Below are 23953 nucleotides of genomic sequence, written 5' to 3'. Positions count from 1 at the left end.
TCAGTCGCTTTCCCACTAGAAAGTGCGATGGTGCTAGAGGTTCGGGTTCGCTCGCCTCCGTGTAGACGTAGGTCAAGGGTCCAGAGTTGATGACAGCTTCGATTTCAGTTAGGATTGTCGTGAGCTCCTCGAAGTTGCAGTAGCTGTTCCCCAATACCTTCTTCAACGATGTTTTTACGGACAGAAGCATTCTTTCCCAGAATCCTCCCCACCAAGCAGGTTTCTCAGCTATAAATTTCCAGCGGATCTGGTGGCTTGTGAAGAAGCTGTGAATTTCTTCTCCTCTTATTGTTGTCCATAGTCGCCTTAGATCCTTGGAAGCGCGCTGGAATGTACAGGCGTTGTCAGAAAAGATCACTCGACAAACTCCTCTTCTCGCGATAAATCTTCGGAACGCCATCAGGAAGTTTGAGGTGGACATGTCGGTCACCAATTCAAGGTGTATTGCCCTGGTCACTGCACGTGTGAAAATAACGATGTAAGACTTCCGGTTATTTCCTTGATCCTTTGTGTTCAGTGGGCCAGCAAAATCTACACCGGTAACATCAAAGGGTGGAGCTTGTGTCACCCTCTCACGAGGCAGAGGAGTGACTGGCTCAGTAGCAGCTCCGCTGTTAAAACGGTTGCAAGGCACACATTTCTTAAGCACCTTTTTCACCATTTGCCTTCCCCGCACCATCCAGTACATTTCCCTCTGTTCGGTAAGAGTCTTCAGTGCGCCGGCATGCAGGAGACGGCGGTGGGCTGCGCTGATCGTTAGCTCTGTGAAGGGATGTCTCGACGGTAGGAAAACAGGATGTTTCACGTTGTAGGGCAACTCGGCTGCACTGAGCCTTCCTCCCACTCTCAGCACTCCATCGTCGTCGTGGATGACGCTGAGATCACGTATCGGAGAATCGCTTGGCATGCGTGTCGAGCGGCGAAGACACTGGAGTTCCTCTTGGAAGGCCTCGAATTGTACTTGAAGAATCAAACAAGTATGTGCCTTTTGAACTTCCTCTGTCGTAATAGGTCCCTCGTATTTTTGGCCGGGGTGCCTGGCGTTGTGGAAAAATAGTAAAACCCAGGCTGTCACTCGAACCAGTCTAGAGAGGGAGCTATATTTCTGCAGAAGCAAGACAGATTCCTTTACAGTCACGTTGTGAACGCGAAGCGTCCTTCTTTCCTCCTCTGCGATGATCATGTCAGCAGTGCCTTCATGCCTTGGCCAGCAAGTAGATGGCTTCGAAAGCCAAGCAGGTCCATTCCACCAAAGTGAGCTCGACTTGAGTTCCTGAGGTGTGACTCCCCTTGTCAAAAGGTCGGCGGGATTTTCGATCCCAGAACAGTGATTCCAGATGTCTGGATCCGATCGCTGCTGAATTTCCAACACTCTGTTGGCGACAAAGGGTTTCCATTGTTGGGCGGGACCTCGCACCCAATGCAGCGCAATAGATGAATCAGTCCACAGATAACATTTGGCTGTTGGAAGGCTCAGTGACCGCTCCAAATATTTCCCCAGTCGAGCACCTATCACCATGCCCATCAATTCCAGTCTTGGAAGAGAAATTCTCTTAATTGGTGCTACTCGGGATTTTGAGAGGACCAGAGTAACCTTTGCTTCCTTGACCCCAGAGATGCGCAAATATGCAACTGCGCCGTAAGCTTTGAGGCTGGCATCTGTGAAGATGTGTACTTCCTTCCAGCTATCGCTGGGTAAGCTACCATATCGTCTTGACACTGTTACGTCCGTTAAATGGTGTAGCTGGGTGTGCCACTGCGTCCAAGCTGCTTTTACTTCTTCAGGCAGAGGGGCGTCCCACTCAATACCCAATTCCCACAGTGTTTGAAACATCAACTTGGTTGTAACTGTGACCGGAGAAATGAGACCAAGTGGGTCATATATACGAGCCGATGCTTGAAGAATGAATCGTTTGGTGTTGCTGTTTCGTCTAGGAAATCTAAGATGGCCTCCATGGAAAATGCTAGGTGATCTCTGTCCTTATCCCATACAAGTCCGAGGACTCGTGAGGCACCTGTTGTTGGACATTCCACGTAGCCAAGGGCGCATCCGGTTCCTTCGTCGTTGAACAGCTGTTGCAGCTTCTAGGAATTTGAGTTCCACTTACGCAGTGTCATGCTTGCTCGGTTCATGACATCTAGTGCCCCTCGGTAGAAATCTGTGGCCTCCTCCACTGTGTTCGCTCCTGTTATGAGGTCGTCCACGTAAAGGCTCTCACTGATGGTTTTTCTTATTTCTGGATAATCTTCTGTCGTGGACAGATGGTGGCGCACGGTGGCTGCGAGGAGGAATGGACTACTTGTCACGCCAAAAGGGACACGTGTCATTCTCCAGACCTCAATAGGAGGTTCTGGGTCTTCCTTCGTTGGAAGATGTGCATACCAGAGAAATCGGAGGGCATCGCGATCCGCCGGTTGCACTGAAATTTGCAGAAATGCCTTTTCAGTGTCTGCACTTAATCCAATGCGATGAATTCTGAAGTTCAGCAAAACCTTAAGTAAATCTGGATTCAAGTTCGGTCCTGGTTCTAGGGCTTCGTTCAGAGATATACAACCTACACCGTGAGAAGATGCGTCAAAGACGACTCTAATCTTGGTCGAAAGGCTGTCAGGTTTAAAAACTGCACGATGAGGCATGTAGTATAATCTGCTTACATCGTTGTTGCTTTCTTGCGATGGAAGCGTTCTGCGAACCCTAGTTCCAGATACTGACGGATAGCCTCGTCATACTTGATCAGTGTCGTCTCATCTTTCATTAACTTCTTCGTGAGGTTAATCAAGCGCTTCTTTGCAACAGCTTTGTTGTCGGCGAGTTTCATGTTCAAGGGTTTCCAGGGCAGTGCTACCTCATAGCGCTTGTCCATTTTCTCCACAGATGCCGAAAATGTGCTCATGACTTCTTCGCTTTCTTCGTTCGTTTGGGCACAAGAGTCGATAATTCCAATGCTCTCAAGTTCCCAGAACGATTTAAGCTCCTTGGACAAGCTGGTTGTGTCGGCGAACACTCCGGCACGAAGCACTGCCACGGTTGAGCAGTAGGCAGCTGAGCTACTGCTGGGAATCGCTCCTTGTAGAGTCCAGCCAAATTCGGTCTTTACCGCAACTAGTGCGCCTTGCAGCTTCTTGACTTCACCACACACCAAAGACCAGTAATAGTCAGCACCGATAAGAATGTCAATCCCGCTTCCCATTAAATGGGCTGGGGCAACAGTCACATCTGCCAGTTCATCCATGTCCGCTTGCACCTCTTTTAGGATGTCCTCAGGAACGTGAAGCCGATCAGAGCCGATCTCTGGTATTTCCAGAGCTTCGATAGAGTGCTCTTTACGGTCGTATTGACTTCTTAGCCAAATTTTTACTCTTCTGCGCTTCTCTTTGATAATGTTTCTTGCTCCTCCGAATGGGTAGATTGTGATGTCCTCTTCACCTACAACCTCTAGTTGCAGTTCACGTGAAAGTCTTTTAGTGACAAAGCTTCGTTGGCTACCTCCGTCAAAGAGTAGACGAGTGAGCGCTTTTCTTCGTCCCTCTGCCCATACTTGAGCGGTTTGGAGCAGCACAATTGGTACCTTTTCAGATTTCTTTTCTGTCCAAGAGTGCAACTCTGTGGCTTTATTCTCGGGTGGCTTCCATGTCGGGTCACACATCAGAGTCAGATGTCTTCTGCCACATTCCTTGCATTTTATTCTTTTGTTGCGGCATTCCCTTGAAGTTTGCCCTTTTATGCAGCATCGGAAGCACCGGCCAGCTGCAGTGAGCCTTTTCTTCTTTTCATCCAATGAGATCTTCACCTGACAATTCTGAGTCGCATGATCTTTTGCAGCACAGAATGCACATGTATCAGCCTGCTTCGAAGCACCCGCAGAAAAAAGAGAAGCTGCTGACCCTTTTCTAGGTTTGCTCTTTTCTTTGTCTCGATGTTTTGATTCTCTGGCTGCGAGATTACGAGGTTGCAGTGCCTTTTCCCGGCTCTCTACTTCTGTTTTAAGAAAAGCTTGCAAACTCTTGATGCTGATCGCGTCATCTTTGCTTGCAGCGGAAAGTCCCTTATGGTATCCGACAACAAGATCGGTTGGCAGCATTCGCAGGAGTGCGGAGGAGAGCAGGGCGCCGTAACTGTCTGTCTTGACTCCGAGCGCCGTGAGACCAGCGATATTGCGTTGCAGGTGGTCATAGAGTCGACGTAGGCCGATGTGCTCCTTTTCGTTCTGTACCGGTGGCAATTCGAGTAACTGAGTCAGGTGTTCTTGAATCAGCACGTCTCGTCGACCGAAGCGTTCTTTCAGAAGTTCGATGACAGTGGTGTAATTTGCCCAGTCACTTGAATGCCGGCAATGGCCGCTGCGGCTTTTCCCGAAAGCACCGATTGGAAGTACAAAAACTTCTCTGCGTTGTAGAGGCCGTCGTTTCCGTGCACCGCTTGCTCGAACTGCTCCCAGAAGGACTGCCACTCCGTGGCGGCGCCGCCAAATCGTTGTAACTCGAGCTTCGGCAGTTTCACTTTGCACTTTGCCCCCGCCGGAGGGCCGTCGGTCTGCGCCCGCGTCGCCGCCATTTCTGCTTTTGTTAGCAGGTCTTTTTCTGCTTCTTGGCGGAATTTCGCCATGTGTGCGACGATACGGTCGTTGTATTCTATGGTCCGCACATAATTTAGCTCTGCGTCTTGGTCTTGTACTAAGGGCTCGATGGCTGCGTCCATCTCGTTAAGCTGTATTTGGAGGGCGCTAAGCCTCGCAGACAATACATTAAGAGCTCCTTCGTCTGCATGACTATCCAAGAATAAGTCCGCTTCAGAAATCAGTTTAGTGACTTGAGCTCTCAATGCACTTCTTTTCAGTTTGAGCCGTTCCATCGTGGCATCAATGTTTAGAGTTCGCTTACCGCGATGGGGCTTGAGTCGTGGTGTCGGTTTCGGTTGGGTGTGGCGTCCCTAGGCCTTGTTGTTGAAGGCGCGCCTCGTCGACCGTTTTCTGCCCGAGGATCGTTGCTGGTTTTCCCCGAGCTCGTTGTGGTGTCGACGTCTGTTGACCTCGTTGCTTCAATGGTAGGTTCGATCGTTTCTTCCGGGTTTCGGCACCAAATATTGAGGAAATTATGGTAGGTCAAAAAAGAACCGACTGCTTCGTTTGAGGTGAACAAAACAACTAAACTTTATTTCGATAGGGATGCCCGTCGCCGAGCGAGTTCGGAGGAGTACAGGGTTGCCCGTTGACGAAAAGAATGAGGCTAAAGTTGGCAGTTTCTTCACCATGCCGTCGTCCAACTTATCCACGCTGAGGACGTTGATGAAGGGAAGCACTGCTTCTCATCGAGAACGAGGAATATGGGTTTATTTACAGTATTTTTATCAGTCTAACATGACTGTTTGAGAAAGTACATCAGTCTAACATGACTGCTTGAAAGAGAGTCTCAGTCCAACATGACTGCTTAAGAGAAGTGTGTCGAGCATCCGCACAACAGCAGTTTTTAAACACTCGGTCCTCCCGCGATACAAGGTGATGCGAACGTTCGTTTAGTCATCGCAAACTATCCGCCTCTCCGCAGGACAGTTTACACACACACATGCACACAGAGATGTGTTTACGGTCCGAAACCGACACCACGCGAATTTCATAGAACTCGGAGCCCTTCCGGGTAGCGCGTTGTCTTGCGTCTTGGTCGGGGCGTGGGAAGGAGCGCAAAACGGCGTTCCCGCGGCAACTCGCGCACCCGTAACAGATCAGGTCCGCGTTGAGGAGTTTGGTAACAATAGTTGACCCGCCGAACTCATTCCGTTACAACGGCTCCTAACTGAACCGACGGAGAGTGGAGGATGCGCGTATTGATATCGACACAAAGTCGACTTCGCCACGCCGTGGCTAGAGGTTGGCGGCGATGCTCCCGAGATGTTGCTTCCACAGTCGCAACTGGATGCAAACTTGTACTGCAGCTGGCCGTTCTTAACAGTCGCATCGATGCCGCATGAGTCGCCACTTATCTTAGCGCAGCCGCACGTTTGCCGCCATCGAGTGAACCGTTACCAATCTACATTGGTTGTACCACTAAGGGCGTGTTCTCGAGCTAAATCTCACGAGGGACATTCCCGAAATATTATGCGTTCCGATGTGCAGCGCGTGGCTCAGCGCTCACGGTTGCATTTGACATTTCTTCTTTAGTTTATAAGGAGAGGACAAACAAAAGCGTCGAGGCGCAAAGTGGATGTATTAAAACAGGCACTTGCTCCACCTGGTGTACACGCTATTCCCAACATCAGTCACCTGCGAAGCATCCCTATCCCCTCTTTGAAAGAAGAAACGATCATTCACAATCAATCACAATAAAGGATTTCGCTCGTTGGCGCAACTCGGCGAGTGATAATTTATTCTCGAACATCAACAGCGGTCTTCCCAATTACTTGTCATGCCGGCTGTTACGTTTGCTTTCAAACCTATTGCGTAGTACTGTAAGCCACCCAAAACTAAGTTGCCTGGGAAATACAGAAGAAAGTATGCGGCGAAGTTTTTTGTCTGAGTAGTGAAGAGGACGGAAAAAGTAATGTACGCGCTTTTAATTGTAACATATATATTTTTTCTTGCAGAGCATTTAATTCGAAACCGTTATCTAGTACACGGAATAAATAATTGTAGTTGTAGTCGTTCTGAGAATTAAACGAGTTGAAAAGCATGACACCGACGCTTGTTAGAGGCCGGACGTTGTTCTTGCGGGTAAGAAATGACTTTGCTGGGGAATGCTCAAGCTATACGAGTATTTAGACGACCAAATGAAAATCAAGCGTCCTTTTCTTTCTTTCTTTTATTTTTTTTGCCTAACGCATCATTGACAAAGTTAACAAATTAGGATTAACAGCGCCATAATTATTACGAAGTTTTAGCGAGATATGAGAAACAAAACTATTTCTCCAAGTTTTCCGACAAACGTAAAATGGCGCGTAAGGAGAGCATATTGCATAGGTGCTTAACAAAGAGTTTCTGTGCTCCAGCCTACTATAGAATATGTAAATTTTCATTTTCAAAACAGAAGTTAACATCTACCAGGATCAAATTTAAGTGCGGCGGAGCAGCAGGCATAGATATAAATGGATATTTTATGTGATGGGACAGCAACGGAAAGAACTGAAAAATGATATTGATAGTTTGAATGAAAAAGTGTATTATTTTTCTAGGCTTTCATTCACAAATCTTTTCGTTTGCAAATGTCGTTTTCCATTGGCTGGTTGCCATCGCTTATAATATGGCCGACATAACGACTGGCTGGTATTTGCTCTTACCAACACTGTCAGCGTAAGAACGTTTTTGTCTGTGTTGGGATCTGGGTCCGTATTCACAAAAGATTTTTACGCTAGAAGTGTTCATAAGAGAAACTTCAGGCCAATCCTAACGCTGAACATATCATTAGCCGGCCAACGGCAAATAGCACTTATCAAGCATAAACTTTGCGAATTCAGACCCTAGTCTTTAGCACGGCGCCATGCCTAGTCGAGTGAGGAATGGGGCAGCATTTTCCCGCTACTACTGTGTTTCGCGTTTGCCTTTTTGTCACGGATGCCACATCCATAAACGAAGTCTTGAGCAGAGTGCATTAGTGTAAGACTTTTAGGCACATAAGAAGTTAAGCACATTTACAAGTGAAGAATTTCTTTTAGGCTTAATGTGCAAATCATAGCTCAACCCTATAGTGCATACTTGAGGGTCTGACAATCAATTGGAAGGAAAGAATTGATCGTACTTTTGTTTCGAGACTGTCGTTCTCGCATTGTTGCTACAAACATGATTCCTTGACACAAAAGTCGTTTAAACAGCATTATTGGCAATTTCATCAGTTTTCAGCGAATATTTTGTGCTTACACATTATTTTTATTGATAACGCGTGGAATAGCTGGCAGCTTACTCGGTTAGTATCACGACTAATAATGCGTTATGATCGCGATGCGCTCAGTCTGCCTGCTTATTAAATGTTTATAAATATATATCGTTCCCGTCTCAGCACGTACCTTTTAGAATTACACTACACGCTTCCGTATGTATTCGTTCTTTCCTTTAAGGGGCCGTATAACGTAAAACTATTCCAATATGTTTTTATTCCAATCTCCTGACGTCAAATTTGCGTAACCGCCGACGCAAGCATCGGGCAGTCACCCGCGGGGTTGTCTGAACAAACCAATCAAACGCTCTCCTCGTTTATAGGAGGTCACGTTTGTTTGCATGAAAAACGAATAACATTGCCTACACCGAGCGGCACGTCTTATCTAATTGGCTCACAAAAGGCGAGGAGCACGCTCAAGTGGAGAGGGATTCGATGGGGCCGAGCCAGTGCCCTGAAAATAGATAACCGAATGAAGAGGGTGGTGGCGCCGTCTGTGATTGGTCCGCTTTCTCTTACTTAGCTTGCGGTGGCTCATCGACAATCGGGGCGGCATGCAACGGAAGCATAAGAATGACGCTAAAACGGATCCTCAGCAAAGAAGAATTCGCAGAACGAGGTCGTAAATGTGCCGAAAGTTCTCCAAAACGTTACACGGCCACGCAAAAAGATTTATTACACGCAAATAAACCCACGCTCTACGGCAGGTGCGAGTAGCCAATGCCTCAACGATCGGCGGCAGCCATCTTTTATTCCTTTAGGAACGGGGCAGCCTGCGGCTATTGAGACGAAAATTCAGTTTTGTTCGGCATATTAATGCATCTTTAACGCGTACACGTCACTTTGACGCCGTGAGTTCTTGCGGTTTTGTGACGTCGCGTTACAGGCAGGTTAAGTGGGCGCAGCCGCAAAACGTTTCACCAATAGCCGAGAGCTAATGGCGAAAAGGCGTCGGATGAGAGATAACTATTTTTCTTTTGTTCGGTCAAATTATGCATAATCAGTGCGTACATGTCATATCAGATGGGGAGCCATCGCGGTTTTCGTGACGTCGCGTGACAGACAGGTGAAGGGGGTGGTCCAAAAAAATTTTTGACCAATCGCGGTGGGCTGATTACGGAATTGGAATAGAAAAGTTTGGGATAGTTTTACGTTATAGCGCCCAAGGTGATAACAGTGATCTTTTATACATATATAGCAGCTATAGCTACGACAACACAACGAACACACTGAGCAACCGCAAGCCCCGGAAAAATTGTCTTTAGAAGTGAGCAAACATAGGCTTCTCTCACAAAGCACTCGTAAGCGATGATTTTAAGCAGTCTTCTCGGCCCCCTCCCCCCCACCCCCGGCGAGGCGCTATGCACCACAGGTTCCCTGCGAGTAGCTCCCTATTTGCCCGAAACGCTCGCTGCTTGCGACAAGTGCCGGGCGTTCAAACAACCGCCGGCAGTCTCGGAAAAGCGCGCAAAACAAAAGAAAGAAAAGAAGAAAACGCGCGTGAAACAAAATGCGGCGAAGCCAGTGGAAGTTCGCAATCAATAATTCAATCAATCCCGACGTCGGCTTCCACCAGGCTGCGTACAGGATGCGGCAATCGACGCTCGCGCTTCCAACTTGTCAGACAGCGCGTGCCGCCGACCCGGGCTGCTGCGAGCGAAATGGGCCGCCGAGAGTGTGCCGTGGGATAAAAAGGAGCTTGCCGGGCCGCTTCTACACTCCGGCCGGCCGCTCTTATCGGCCGGCACTTAGCGAGGGTCTCGCGCGCGGGACGACCGTTGCTCGATGTTCTGGGTCGTAGCGCGCCGCTGCAATCGCGCGGCCGCACCGGCCCTTCTTGCTGCTCGGCCGTTTGCTGCCCTATCTTTCCCGGCGGCAGCGATGAGAACGCCACGTCCACTCATTATCGTTGACTCGATTCTCGGCGGAGTCGGTGCGTAAGTAGCTATGCGGTGCGCGGTCATCACCTGTCGGCGGGAGAGCGCTCGGTGCACGAGGCATCGCACCCCCAGACATTCGGCGAGGCTGTTTGCTCTGCAACCATTTACGTATATATATATATATATATATATTTATATATATATATATATATATATTATCGAAACTATCTTCGTGTCCTGGCACTGACCCTTGTCTATCTCCGCAGTCTTCGCTCCGTTCTCCTCCGGCCTTTTCCTCACCGTTTTTCCATCCCCCATTTTCTTTCGCCTTTGTGCTGCCGCAGACAATGACCGCCGGCACAGCTCTCTCGGCACTTCCGCGCCGTTTTTACGGATGGTTTGACGCCGTCGTTTCTTTCGAGATGTCCGAAAGCGACCATCTTCTTCGTCCTCCTCTTTTCAACGCCCGTTCTGCTGGAGGAGGAGGAAGCGGCGGCTATTTTACGATTCCTTCGCTCGTTGTTCCGCCCCATTCGCCTTACTTTTTGTTGTTTCCTCTCTCTTTTTCTCTCTCTCCCCAGTGTCATCTCTTTTTGTTATCGACCGTTTTATGAACAAGCCAGAAGGGTGGCATTGTATCGCGCCGCACGAAGTTTGATGGTCTTCGACGCTGCGTGCTTGCAGAAGCATAGAGTTCGCCCGAATGCTTCAGGCGTGGAAAGCTGGGACGCAAAATTGTTGTCGGTACGGCCGTTCCCGGCACTGCCGCTTCCTCCACCTTATAGAGGACTCCGTCATGCACTCCGACGGTTTCCGCGTCTAGCATTAAGAAAAAGTGAAATGGATATATATATATATATATATATATATATATATCGATTCGCCCGCGGGCAGATTAGACGGCCGCAGTGCAACATTTCATGGCGCGAACCACTTCGAAGTGGCTGGGCTTTCTTTTATTTTCTGCAGTGACACTGTATCTTTGTGAACCTGAAGTATGTGCATCATGCTACTGACAAAATGAAAAGTTTGCGCTGAACAAGATTGGGTTCATATTTCTCAAGTTCCTAGTACGCTGTAGTCCTAATATAAACTAAATTCAACTTATAATGACGATTACAGTGACTAGCTTGTTCGCTACAACGAAATTAATGCTACCTGTCTTCTTCGGAGATGTTCTTACAGACAGCAAATGATTGAATGTATGGGAGGTGGGGAGTAAAGTTAAGGATCATTAGATGAAGGTCAGCCAGTGACGACACCCTCATAAATAGGGTTCGGAGCTCCGACTTAGAACCTAACAGAAGAAAAAGAAAAAATGAGAAAAGAAAAAACAGAGGTGCACTGTGATAAGTTTACTATTGCGTTTTGAACGAAAAAGATGAGGGGCCGAATTTGCGAAGATTTTTGTTCGTAAATATTATTTGCCATTGGCCGGCTGTCTTCGCTAATGATATAAGAACGATGGCTGACTTTCACTCTTACGAACCATACCAGCGTAAGAAGTTTTTGTGAATGCGGGCCCAGTATTCCAGAAGAACTAAGAGGAAAAACGAAATAAGTAGAAAATTTCGAGAGTCGTGATATCTTAAAATATGATGGCATGGGAGCAGAACTAGGGCAGTGATAATGCAGCAATTCTATCTTTTGTCTTTTCTTTTTTTCTTTCACGCTTCGTCAGAGGTTCGAGCGGCGCTCCGACTTCGTTATCACCAGGATCGGCTGGTCTTAATCCGTGAATGATAAGAAATAAAGAGAATCGTCTGAAGTGAATCGTTGCATTATCTCGGCCTAATGTTCATTTGCTCGAAAAAGGCCCAAGAAGCACATTATCGCCCAATAAGATTAGAAATTTGGTGCGATCTAGGTATGAATCAAATGATATCACTTATTTCTTCGCACCATTGCGTTCAGTAATTGTCTAGCGTAGCATCCTCACTGTAATCATCACGTGACCACTCGGCAACATTCACAGCCCGACTTCAAAAAATGATCAGTGACTTCCGTGACCCCTACGTCGCATATATGCTCTCATGACGGCAACGCTTCAGCCCATTATATTTGTATTGATTATTTACCACTGCATCCAGTTTACACAGCTAAGGAACGTAAGCAGGAATCACTTTAACATATCACCTTTCCCCGAAGCAGAAATTAAGCAGAGGCTGCAGGAAAACCAGGTAAGCTTTCACGTAAATAACCACCGGTATACACAGTGTCGTGTGCAAAGAATGGGTACCGAATGAAAGAAAGCGATAAAAAAACGAAACTCAATGAAAAACGAAGTCTTCCAACCGCAGCGACAATTCTGGAATCCGACAAAAACAAAAATAAAAGGAAACGCCGCATTTTCGAAACACAAAAGCGAAAGCGCGGTGTAGTCTATTCCCGACATACATTCAAAAGCAAAGCTGACCCATATACTCCCTGCACCTGTTCTGTGGTAAACAACGTTTGTTCGAAGGAGGACGCTACTGTATATAGTCGCAAGGTCAAATTTTCTTTCAGAAAGCTGCTTTCCATCACGCCGCTCGCATTCGGGGATCTACGCCTGCAAATGCCGAAGTGCATTTCCGTGAAAAATACTGTCGTCTCGGAGCGTCAACTACGGGCACTCGAATACCTTCTTCTTTTTTTTTCCCCCATTGGTCAAAAGCACCACACTGCGATTGTGCAGGAGTTCTATACACAGTACAACTGTTTGCACCAACATGTTTAACCAATAATCCCAACACTTACTCTGACGAACACCATTAAGGGTTCTGGTTTCTCCCATGGATAACAAACTTGACGAAGATAGGTCGTCCTATCGAAACGTCGGGCAGCCTTTCTGAGGTACCTTATCTCTGTTTATAACCTTGATATAACAGACCTTTACCCTTACGGCTGTTAAAAAGAAAGAAAAAGGAACAGGTATTATTCTGCACGACAACGAGCTTAAAGTGGGGTGAGACTTTGAAAGGTGGTACGGAAAAATTGTAATCAGAAGATTCACGACCATTGTTGTGCTTTTTTTTAATTATTCATGTGGTATCAGTTCTTGAGATGTCTATAAAGGCTGAAAATCTTTAAAAACCGTATTTCAGTTTTTGGTTATTTCTGTTTCTAATTTTTCACAAATGCATTCTTACTTTTTAAAGCTTTTAGTTGCAGAGCTTTCAAATTTTTCAAAACGAAGAACAATGGTAGCTACACCTCTGAAACTAGACCTATGTAGATAACTAAAAAAATGAGGCTAAAAGTATTTCCTTTTACATAGTGACACTGCCACTACGGCATACTCTTTATTTGTTAGCTTTCGGGTAATTATTCTAGTTCCCAGGTTGAACGAGGTGCTAACTCAAATGTTCACAGAACTTCGTTCCCATACACATAGATAGGGGGGGAGGGGGGATGTCGCAGAACCAAAACCAAAACTTGAATTGAGCACAAGTTGTTTTTTATGTGACGAAAGCTTCATACGAAACCGATATTCGACGATGGGGCATGCTCACTTTCCGATCGACGCGACAAATAATATGACATAAGTATTTTAGAAATCACCCATATCAAAGGGTCAAATATTCTTTGGAAGCTAAAAACATGTGCTATCAAAAAAAAAAGCGCTACTTCAGAGAGTCGATATTTTGGACCAATGTCTCACCTCACCTAAACTACACCTTTGATGAAGGAAGTTGGAACCTCTGTATAAATTGGGACAATCTGGTGCGCAACAAAATATCTGGCGCTTTAAAGTTTATTTGGTGAAGTTTTCGTGTCATCTGCCGCAGCTATCATCATGTGTACTTGCCGCCAAAAAGTCGCCCCCCCCTCTCTCCCCCCCAAAAAAGGCCTCAGTTGTCCCCATCAATGAACCGATCTTTCCCCTTAAGGATGAGGGTGTAAGCTATGGGACAAAACAAGCAATGTTTATACATGCATGATGTTGCTGAAACGTTTGTTATGAGCATAGCTCCTTAAGCTGAGCAGCAAGGTGAGGTTTCGAATCGTCTGACATTTATTCGGCTGCATTTCTTGCTCGTAGACATTCATAAAGTGACCAACGTAGCACTTTCCCGTCACACTCACGCCGCCGCTGTCGTCTAGTAGCAAACAGATCGTTAAAACAGAACCTCGTCAAACAGACACGAAGGCCTCATGTCACCTCAGTTGTATTCTGTAGTTGCCATCTTCGTCTTCTTGTTTTTTCTTTTTCGAGCGGTAGTATTGTTTTCTCAGGTTGAAAGGTGCCAGGCTAACACAAAGGCCAACTCGCGTTATACAAGTGAGCACGAAGGCTTAAGTATCCTGTTGAGGAAAGAGACAAAAGAAAGCACGAGATCGAGCGCACTCCGCTTGCAGCGTGAGAAGCTCGATATGAGCTCCTCCCACGCTCCCGGCAAACGGAAGCGCAGCTGGGCGCAGCGCTGTTGAAACGCGGCGATAAAGAAAAACGACCGAGGCAAACAGAACGAAAGAAACGAAAAGAACGGGCGAGATGAAGACGCCGGCGCGTGCGCAGGTTACAACAGCGGGAAGCCTATAAACCCGGGGCCTCCCGTTGTCTTGTATTCCCGACTTGAGTGCTCGGCTCCACTTTCTTCTCATTTTGTTCCGTTTACCTTCGGGCTTTGAAAACGCGATCCCGCTGTGCCCGCACTTCTTCGCTGGCTCTGCGGCGCAAAAGAAGGCTGCGAGGAGGCTTGCAGGAGTCGCGAGCACCACTCGTCGCGTCCAGTGCCGATCCTGATGCGCTCAGCGCGGTGGCCATCACTGGTGTCGGAAACACTTCACTACGTAGCGCTACAAGTTTGCGCAAATATACGCTCGTACCTGGGAGACCGAATCCTTCTTTTTTTTTTTCTAGCTGTTGTGTTCTCGGCTCTGTGTGTCATTTCACGCTGCGCATTCGGCGTGGCGATCGATCAAATATACATTGCCTACGCTATTGTTCGTGTCGAGTCAATTCTAGTGCTCTGAAGAGCGCCGAACTTACGAAAAGCGTTCTACCTAAATTGAGGACGACGCAACGAGCTATGGAAAGAAGAATGATGGGTGTAACGTTAAGGGATAAGAAAAGAGCAGATTGGGTGAGGGAACAAACGCGAGTTAATGACATCTTAGTTGAAAGCAAGAAAAAGAAATGGGGGGGCATGGGCAGGACATGTAATGAGGAGGGAAGATAACCGATGATCATTAAGGGTTACGGACTGGATTCCAAGGGAAGGGAAGCGTAGGAGAGGGCGGCACAAAGTTGGGTGGGCGGATGAGATTAACAAGTTTGCAGGAACAATATGGCCACAATTACTACATGACCGGGGCAGTTGGAGAAGTATAGGAGAGGCCTTTGCCCTGCAGTGGGCGTAAGCAGCATGATGATGATGATGATGATGATGATGATGATGATGAAGAAGAAGAAGAAGAAGAAGAAGAAGAGCGCCGAGCAGCGTGAATAAATAAAAAGAAAACATAAATTTGGAGCAGTGCTCCGAAACATGAGATGAAAATTTTTCGCAGTTATGCTGTTGGATTCCTTTGATTCACCGTGGCTGCCTGACTCGCGCGCCATAGCCCGCTCGCCTCGTAAGGCGCTACTGCGCTGAGCAGTCGCTTTTTGTCGATGTCCTGATGGCGCATTTAGTTGGAGGCTCAGGTATCGGAGGTGGAGGTCCCGGTTTGAGAATGGTGATTGTTCTTATTTAAACACCACTGCGGCTGCGGCGATGTCGTTATGCAGCTAGAATGTCCCTATGGGGACAGTAGCGGCAAATAAGTATTTATGGAGGAATCATGTACGTTATAATAATAGCAATCGAGGCAACGCAATAAACGTTTGAATGCAGTGAACAACGCTGCTCTCAATGTGTGAATTCTCAATAGAAGTTTCAAGTGAAATCAAGTTTAAAACATTTCGTTCATTATAATCAGGGTTAAGCGTTCTCGGTTCTTATTTTTCCGAAATTCGGTGTACGTTCTTTGTTTTTCTGTATGGAAATACTGTTGTATTTTTTTCGGTGAATGCATTTTTATACATAGAATTCCATCCATCAGCTTTGTTCGGTAGATTATTTCTCTCTTCAAGCTCAACGTTTCCTTTTTTAAAAGTGATGCTGTTAACGGGACTTTCACAACAGTTCTCGCTCGACGGCATGCGACGGGGATATTTAGATGGAGAACAACCTATATGTGCGTTTTTTTAAAATCAGTAATCTGTTATTCTTGTTTATCACGTCGTGTTATAACGGCTCCTTGTTGGATGGCAGCTAGGAGTTTGTACTGCTGTGACAGGGAAAACTGGTTGCGTTTCAACGTAGCTTGCGTGGCCATCGTCACCAAGAACAAAAGAGCAGCGTTCCCCGCCATGACAAAAAAAAATATTATACTTGTGTTGTGGGAGTTTCTGTCAAACGAATTAGTGGAAAATGGTGAAGCGTTCGTTTTAAGCCACTGCCAAACAATATTTTTCAAAATAAGGGAAGGTAAGCTTGAAATGCCGGTGGTGCCATACTGAGCAAAATGGAAACAATCACACAAGCAGAAAGAAATACTTACACAGAGAGAGAGAAATTTGATTTGCAATGAGTGCGATACAAATCTTGTACAATCGCATATGTTGTATATGAATGAATGTGGATGAAGTATATTGGGAAAACGAACCAATTTGTGAAGTGTTTGCTACATAGTAAGTTGTTTGCAGATTATGTTAAAATGTGTTATTTGGTATAGAATATATATAGCGTTATTATGTAACACATTGATGAAACATCGGAAAGAATTAAGAGTATGTAGGTTGTAAACGTGATTCAATATAATTTCGCTTTGAAACAGCCAGCCATGGTCTCTCTCGAATGCAGCAGCAGTTAGTGCTGAACGGCTGCTGCATTCAAGCGAGGCCTTGAGACCGCAGACAGGCACGTAGTACTTCTGACGAAGGGTGCGAGAACTCGCTTATACAGCTTCGCTGTCTTTGACGCATAAGTTGCAGATTAGCATACATCTGTGAAGAATTTTTATTATATATTTTTTTTGCGTATCTGCTTCACTGATTTATTAAAGCTCAAATGTGTTGTCTGACTGCACATGCTCTTCTGCAACGCTCTAGTGGCATCTAATACGCAGAAAAACGCAGTTTTTTAGAATCAGTGTATAGCAAGGACCATGCGCCGCTGTGACTGTGCAGAAATTAAACTAACGCAAATTGGATATTCGAGCACAAATAGAATGAGTTTGGTTCGACACAGTCGCACTGCTGTCTCGCTCCATAGTGTTTTTGCATTTTTTCGACGTTTTGTCAAATAGATTTGTCGAAGACGTCGGACGACTCGCCAAGGTACCTTCCCTACCGGAGGGGGGGGGGGAGGGGGGGGGGGCCTTCGCCTCCCGTCGCTTCGATAGGAGCCTGCAGAAGAGCCCGATCTGGTAGCGGCGAGAGCTCCGTCATGACTACGCCTGACCTGACACCGAGCCAGAGGCCATCGACTGACCCTGAGAGCAACCGTGACTGTAAGCGATACAAGGCTACAGAAACAGACGACGAGTCTACGCTTATTGACGATTGTGACATAGCTGATATCACAGATCTGGACGATGAAGGCTTCAGGCTTGTGCGTCACCGCAAGAAGAGGGCCGTCGGAATCCCAGCGATTATTACCCCTGCCACAGAAGGAGCCGACCTGAAAAAAGTAAATCCCATTGTTCTGTCTACAGAAATTGAAAAAATTCTGGGCGCATCGCCAGTTAGGAGCCGATTTACTGCTCAGGGAGCCCTGCTTCTAGATGTACAGACAGAAGAGCATGTGAATTCCCTTCTCAGCTGCAAGTCAATCTCAGGGACTGCAATCTCAGCACGAGTGCCCAATTCGTACCTGCAAAACACGTGCATTATTAGAGGAGTACCGAAGTGGTACACTGACGAGGAACTGTTGGTATACATAAAGCCACAAGGTGTTTACCATGCAAGGAGAGTGACGCGACGCGTTCAAATTTCCGAGTCCGATTGGGAGTCCAGGCAAACCAGCTCCGTGGTTCTTACGTTCGCTCCAAATACAGACCGTCCAGAGAAGATCAACTTGGGCTTCACAAGACACGAGACCATTGACTACGTTGAGACACCACCTCGGTGATTCAAGTGTCAGCGCTATGGACATGTGGCGAAGTACTGCCGTGGTGAGCAGCGGTGTAAGAGACGTGGAGGACCGCACGATTTCAAAACATGCGCGTGCAGCGAGAACTTTCTATGTGCAAACTCTAGTGGTGGTCATCGAGCTAGTTATAGCAAGTGTCCTACGCGGGCAGCGGCAATAAAGCGTAAGAAAACGTTTATCTTGGGGCCAACAGGAAAGGATGAGAAAAATACGACGAAGAAAAAGACAGAAAGTCACAGAGAGTCAGACGAACTCAAATGGAGCTCAAAGAGTGAAAGTGATTTTCCAAGCATGAACCCTTCTCCAGGAATCCAGGACACAGTGGTGCCATCGCGCAGCGGACCGGCTAAAGCAGTCAAATCAATGAACAGAGGCCCCGTAGACGAGAAAACTGCTGAACAACCGGAACAGCGAAGTTATGTGTCTGCACTGCAGCGACCCCAATCGCGTTGCAATGAAAAAACACCACAGGAGGACTGTCAGCAGGTGCTACGTGCTCTCTTCAAGGCCTTGCGATCACACATAGAGAAGATGCCGGCGAGCTCGATGAAGGAAATGCTCGAAGTAGTCCTGGCACTCGAGTCAGTGATTCTAAGCCCTGCCTCTTTTTTAAAGCACCTAGCAATATGGATGCGGTCAGGACATAATGTTCACCATCTCGTCCACAGGTGCCACTTATTATGCAATGGAACTGTGCGGGTCTTGCGTGCCATTTACCTGAACTGTCGCTTTTCTTACGCAACATGCCTGTGCCAATATTGGCCATGTCCGAGGCTGGTCTTCCAAGTTCCAGATCAATTGCTGGTTATGTCGCACATGGAAACCAAAGTATTCCGACATTTCCGAACGGAAGCGCCATGCTATATGTGAGACGTGAAATAGCACATTACGTTCTACCAGTTCAAGACCTTTGCAGCAGTGCTTTGGAAGTCACTGCTGTACAAGTGCGGCTGGGAAACCGAAACCTCAGCGTAGCCTCCGTATATGTGAACTCTCGCCTGAAGGCCTCGATGGGAGAAATTATAAGAGACCTCTGCAGCCGCTGCCCAGCTCCGAGGATTATATGTGGGGACTTTAACGCGCACCATACTCTCTGGGGCGACAAGGCGACTGATGCACGTGGAAAGCAAATTGTTAGTGCTCTAAACACCGAGGGACTCTGCTTGGCAAATGACAAACAGCCAACGTTTTTTCGGCCACCGGCCTCTTACAGTGTCATTGACTTGACGTTACATTCAACAGACATCCTCGCATCGTCAACGACTAGCAAAGATAGAATGGGCAGTGATCATTTTCCTGTCTTCGTTAACATTGCTGGATATAGAACCAACGGCCGAAGATCCTCTCCTGTGACGCATTGGGATACATACATGGATGGCCTAAGCGAATCATCTGGAGACCTGTTCGCGGACATGCTACGTAGCAAGAGATTGGCTACCGCTGAGCTGAAGCTACCCGACCACTTCCCCGCTCCGGATCTAAAGCTCAAAAATCTATTTGCTGCCCGTAGAAGAGCGGAACGGAGGCTGATAAGGACGAAGGCCGACCCACCAATGAATACTATATATAACAGGATTAACGCAGTGATTCGACGTTATACAAGGAAACTAAGAAGAGATCGATAGGCATCATTTTGTGCAAGCCTATCGGTCTTCACGCCAGTTCCAAGGATATGGTGGGTCGTTAATAACCTTGCTGGAAACTTTCGACCAAACAAGCCATTTGAAGCCCTAGCATTGAAGTTAGGCAAGACACTCGCTTGTCTTGCGAATGCCTTCGCTGAAATTTACTCTTCCGGCAGGTCAGCCGGCACAACCAACCCGCCTCCGCCGCTATCGTCGTCTCTAATGGATGCTTCTTTCACACTCAGAGAGCTGGAACTAGCTATGAGCAGCCTCCGACGTCGCTGTGCGGTGGGACCTGACCCTATCAGTAATCAGATGCTGACTAACCTACCGGTTGAAAGACGACGTGATTTGCTGGCATTTTTTAACCAAGTCTGGGCCAGTGGGGCTATCCCACATTTATGGAAGATAGCATGGGTGGTACCGGTTCTGAAGCCTGGAAAGAATCCTGCAGCTCTGGACTCATACAGACCGGTATCACTGACCTCGTGTGCAGCGAAGCTAATGGAGAAGATGGCATGCACAAGACTCACTTGGTATGTCGAGCAGGTTCGAAAACTACCATCGTGCATGACTGGGTTTCGGCAGCGTCTAAGCGCTCAAGACAATGTGCTGGACCTGCTAAGCCACATAGAACATTACAGTGCGGATGGCCTGTCGACACTTGCTGTTTTCATGGATGTTTCTAAGGCTTACGACTACGTGTCTCAAAGAGCCATCATCAGCCAGTTACAAGGTATAGGCGTCACGGGTCATCTCTTGCTCTTCATACATACGTTCCTCAATGATCGTCGCATCAGAGTTCGTCTTGGCGACACTTTGAGCGATGAAATAAGTATATTTCGCGGCGTGCCACAGGGGAGTGTTTTATCTCCCTTATTATTTAACATTGACATGAGTAGCCTCCCAAGAGTACTAAACCATTGAACACCAGTGAAGATATCTATATATGCCGATGATATCTGCATATGGGTCTCCGGCTACCAGCATCGCCGCCTCGCACGAATAGCCCAGGGAGCAGTAAAAGCCATTCAGGGCCAATTGGCAACGATTGGATTATCACTATCAGCAGAGAAATCATCATTCGTACTATTTCCTGGCGGGAAAAGAAAATCTACACGCTTGACGCTGAATTTGGACGGATACCAGATTCGACAAGTCACCAACGTCCGATTTTTGGGCGTTACCTTAGACCACAGGCTACTCTGGCGCCGCGGTGTTGAACACGTTGTGGCGTCATCGTCACCCAGGCTACATGTGCTCAAGCGAGTCGCTGGCATACTCTGGGGCAACCACCCGACGTCGATGCTACGGCTACATACAGCGTTGGTTACCAGTCGAATCCTGTATCAGCTACCTCTGATGTCACCCTCAGACAGCCAATATGAGCGCTTAGAAGCCATCTACAGAAAAGGTATCCGACTTTGCCTTGGAGTCCTTCAGCCAGCGTCAAACAAGAAAGTGCTCTACGAAGCTGAGTCACGCCTTCTACGACTTCAGGCTTCCCAGGCTCTCATGATCCAGCTACTACGATTGAGTGAGTCTACGCCCGGTAGAGCCCTCTTACGACGTATAGGTAACAGGCCGCTCTCACATTTTTATGCAGCATTGAACATGCTTCGCGTATTAGGATTGCTCTGCTCGAGACAGAGGGAAAGGATAGAACCACCCTGGACATTCGAGGACATCACATGCAACTTAAGTATACCACGATTGCAATCAAAGAGCTGCATTCCATCTGCAGAAGCCAAGTCATTAGTCCTGGAACACCTGAACACGACTTACCCGAATCACCTACAAGTATACACAGATGGCTCTGTCAAAGCAGACGAAGACCGCTGCGCAGCTGCATTCTATATCCCCTCTTTAAGATATACGTGGTCTAGCCGTCTGGACTGTATAGCCTCGTCGACAGTTGTGGAAGGCGTAGCAATAGCTTCTGCTCTGCTTAAACTAAAGACTTTGCCTCCGCAGAATGTGGTTGTCCTTACGGACTCAAAGGCCGCGTTACAACAACTATACAGTGGTCTGCCATCCCTCAAGTTCCCATGCAAATCACCAGCCATCGTGAAAGAACTCAACAACAAAGGCTTTACAGTAAAATTTCAGTGGATTCCCTCCCACATTGGTATTTCTGGCAACGAAAAAGCTGATGTGCTTGCATACGCAGCGCTCTATCATCCTCCCAAAGTCAAGGCTTCAAAGAGTAATCAGGTGAAAAAATCTGACATTCGAAATCACTTTGGGTCGCTTTGGGTTCCACCGCATATGCCCTGCGTAACCAAGAGATTTCACCGAGAGGAAGCCTCACTTCTATATCGAATAAGGACAGGATCTGCTAGTACACCGGCCTGGTTATTTAAGACGGGGCGAATCAATTCTCCGAACTGTACGGCGTGCAGCGAGACAGGAGACATTGAGCACTTTTTGTGGTCCTGCCAGAAATTCCAAGATGAAAGGGACGCTCTCTTGAAGAATCTGCAAATAAACGGACCTTCCGCATGCGTGCCTGCACCACCTTATATTTCCCGAGGGATCAGTTATAGCCCGCACAGAAACTTCACGTCTCCTCATCGAATTCTTAAGAGAGACTGGTTTGATGGACATATGGTGAAACCCTTCAGCGGTATTGTGCGAGACGCTCGGGCGGAGCAATTGCCGGCCTTGATCGCCAGGCTAAACCCGCCTGTTGCTACAATTCACCACCACCACCATCTTTATTGCAAACATGATGCATGTACAGCGCTCCAACGAATAATATAGACAAGAAATCACTTGACAGCCACGACCCCACGTTGCAGTCAGTGAAGTTGCCCAGTTCATAAGCCGCAGTAGCCGAAGCGCGAGGACTTCAAAGACTCGGGCGAGGGCTACTCCGACACTTTATTCGCAGAATTTCATTTTTTTTGCTACTGTTTTGATTTATACCGAAAACACTGAACCTTAAGTAGAATGCACGTGTCATTACGCCAAATCATTATCAGCAGCAGCAGCTACAAGCGGTCCATCGTGGGAAGCCGAGTCATCTTTGTGAGTTCTCTTGACTGCGTCAGGCTTCCCCAAGTGGTATAAATGTCCGGTGCCCCCCACTACGGCGTATCTCATAACCAGATCGTGGTTTTGGCACGTAAAACCTCATAATTTAATTTCATAATTTTGCGTCAGGCGTTAAGACATGAAGATTTAACGCAGTTAATCGGAAACTAAGTTAGCCGCTGTGTCGCGTCGTCTTTTTACGGCAGACTTGAAGCCGAACTCACTCAGGTGAATAATTCGCGACCTTTGTGAGCGAAACAAGAAGGACGACAAGCGAGAGTGAGCGATACTAAACGACAGATAAAGCACAAGTAATGGGCAAGATACGAAAGATAGGAATGAAAGGTTGCTAAATCTATATGGCTGTCGCAAGAACCCTGAAGCAAACGAGGAGTTTTGATTACACGTATTTACCAAGCACTTCAATATCATTAGCTTCGTTCCGCACGAATACAATCAGGTGCGCATGTCTTCCCAGTCTGTTCTGTTGCTTCCTGTTTAGTTAAACCTTTCTGGGCTTGAAATTCATCTTACTTTCAAGCAGAAGGTTAAACCCCACTTTTCCTGATAAATATAGGTGGAATATATATGAGAAATATGACTCACTGCCTTGTTTCACGTGTTCATTCCGCGCAAGCCAAATAAAAAGCAGTGGGCCGAGAGAACCAGTCGCGTTCACAGCGGTTGTTGATTCGTCGGACTTATACGTTTAACAGCAGCAGACTCGGGCGGAGGCACACCGTAGTGGAAAGGGGCTCCGGATTTATTTTGATCGCCAGGGGGACTCTTTAACGTGCACATAAGCCTAAGCACACGAGTGTTTCTTTATATATCGAAATGGACGACGGGCGTGGCCGGGATTCGAACCCGGGTACTCGTCCTCAGAAGCATAGCCACTGTGGTGGGTCACCACGGTTATTGAGACTATTTTACTTACTTTATTGCAATCGCTCGCATTGAGGTGTGAAGACTTTGAGCACTCGTCTGGCACTCTTGTCGACGGTTATAAAGAAGAAGAAAGATTATAATCTTCTGCTGCTTCGCACTTAGCTCCGCACCGCCCTCGTGGTTGTCTGATCTCTATGCCGTTCCGAAATGGTAGTGTTAGCACCGGTGCGTGTATAGCCTATTTCATTGATCAGCAGCGAGATTTGGTCCAAGAAAACAAAAGTATACGAAAAATAGACTGCACACTTCTAGGATCGCTCGCCACCTCCTTGCCAATTCTTTCCTTAGGCTCAACCTTATATATCGCTCACCTAAATGTTATAAGGGAGGAGGCTGAAAGTGAAGATTCTTTGTCATAGCTTTAGTTTCCGGCAATGTGTTGCTGCATGGAGTCTCTGTAACAGAGGATTTCTAACATGTAAGTAGTCGTGTCATAAAGGTAAAGTTCGTCATTTTTGTATTACATGTAGTCAATGGCTCG

At 47.1% G+C, this 23953-nt stretch overlaps 1 protein-coding gene across 1 annotated transcript in view; it reads left to right on the top strand.

The window, feature by feature from the left end:
• LOC126544599 (Kv channel-interacting protein 4-like) overlaps window positions 1–23953 on the top strand; it is a 617305-nt gene that overhangs the window by 289891 nt on the left and 303461 nt on the right. The gene's annotated exons all lie outside the window — the stretch shown is intronic.

The sequence above is a fragment of the Dermacentor andersoni genome, chromosome 1, assembly GCF_023375885.2.
Source record: "Dermacentor andersoni chromosome 1, qqDerAnde1_hic_scaffold, whole genome shotgun sequence".
NCBI lineage: Eukaryota > Metazoa > Arthropoda > Arachnida > Ixodida > Ixodidae > Dermacentor > Dermacentor andersoni.
Note: the sequence above shows the minus strand (reverse complement) of the source record. Positions and strands in the feature narration are given on the sequence as shown.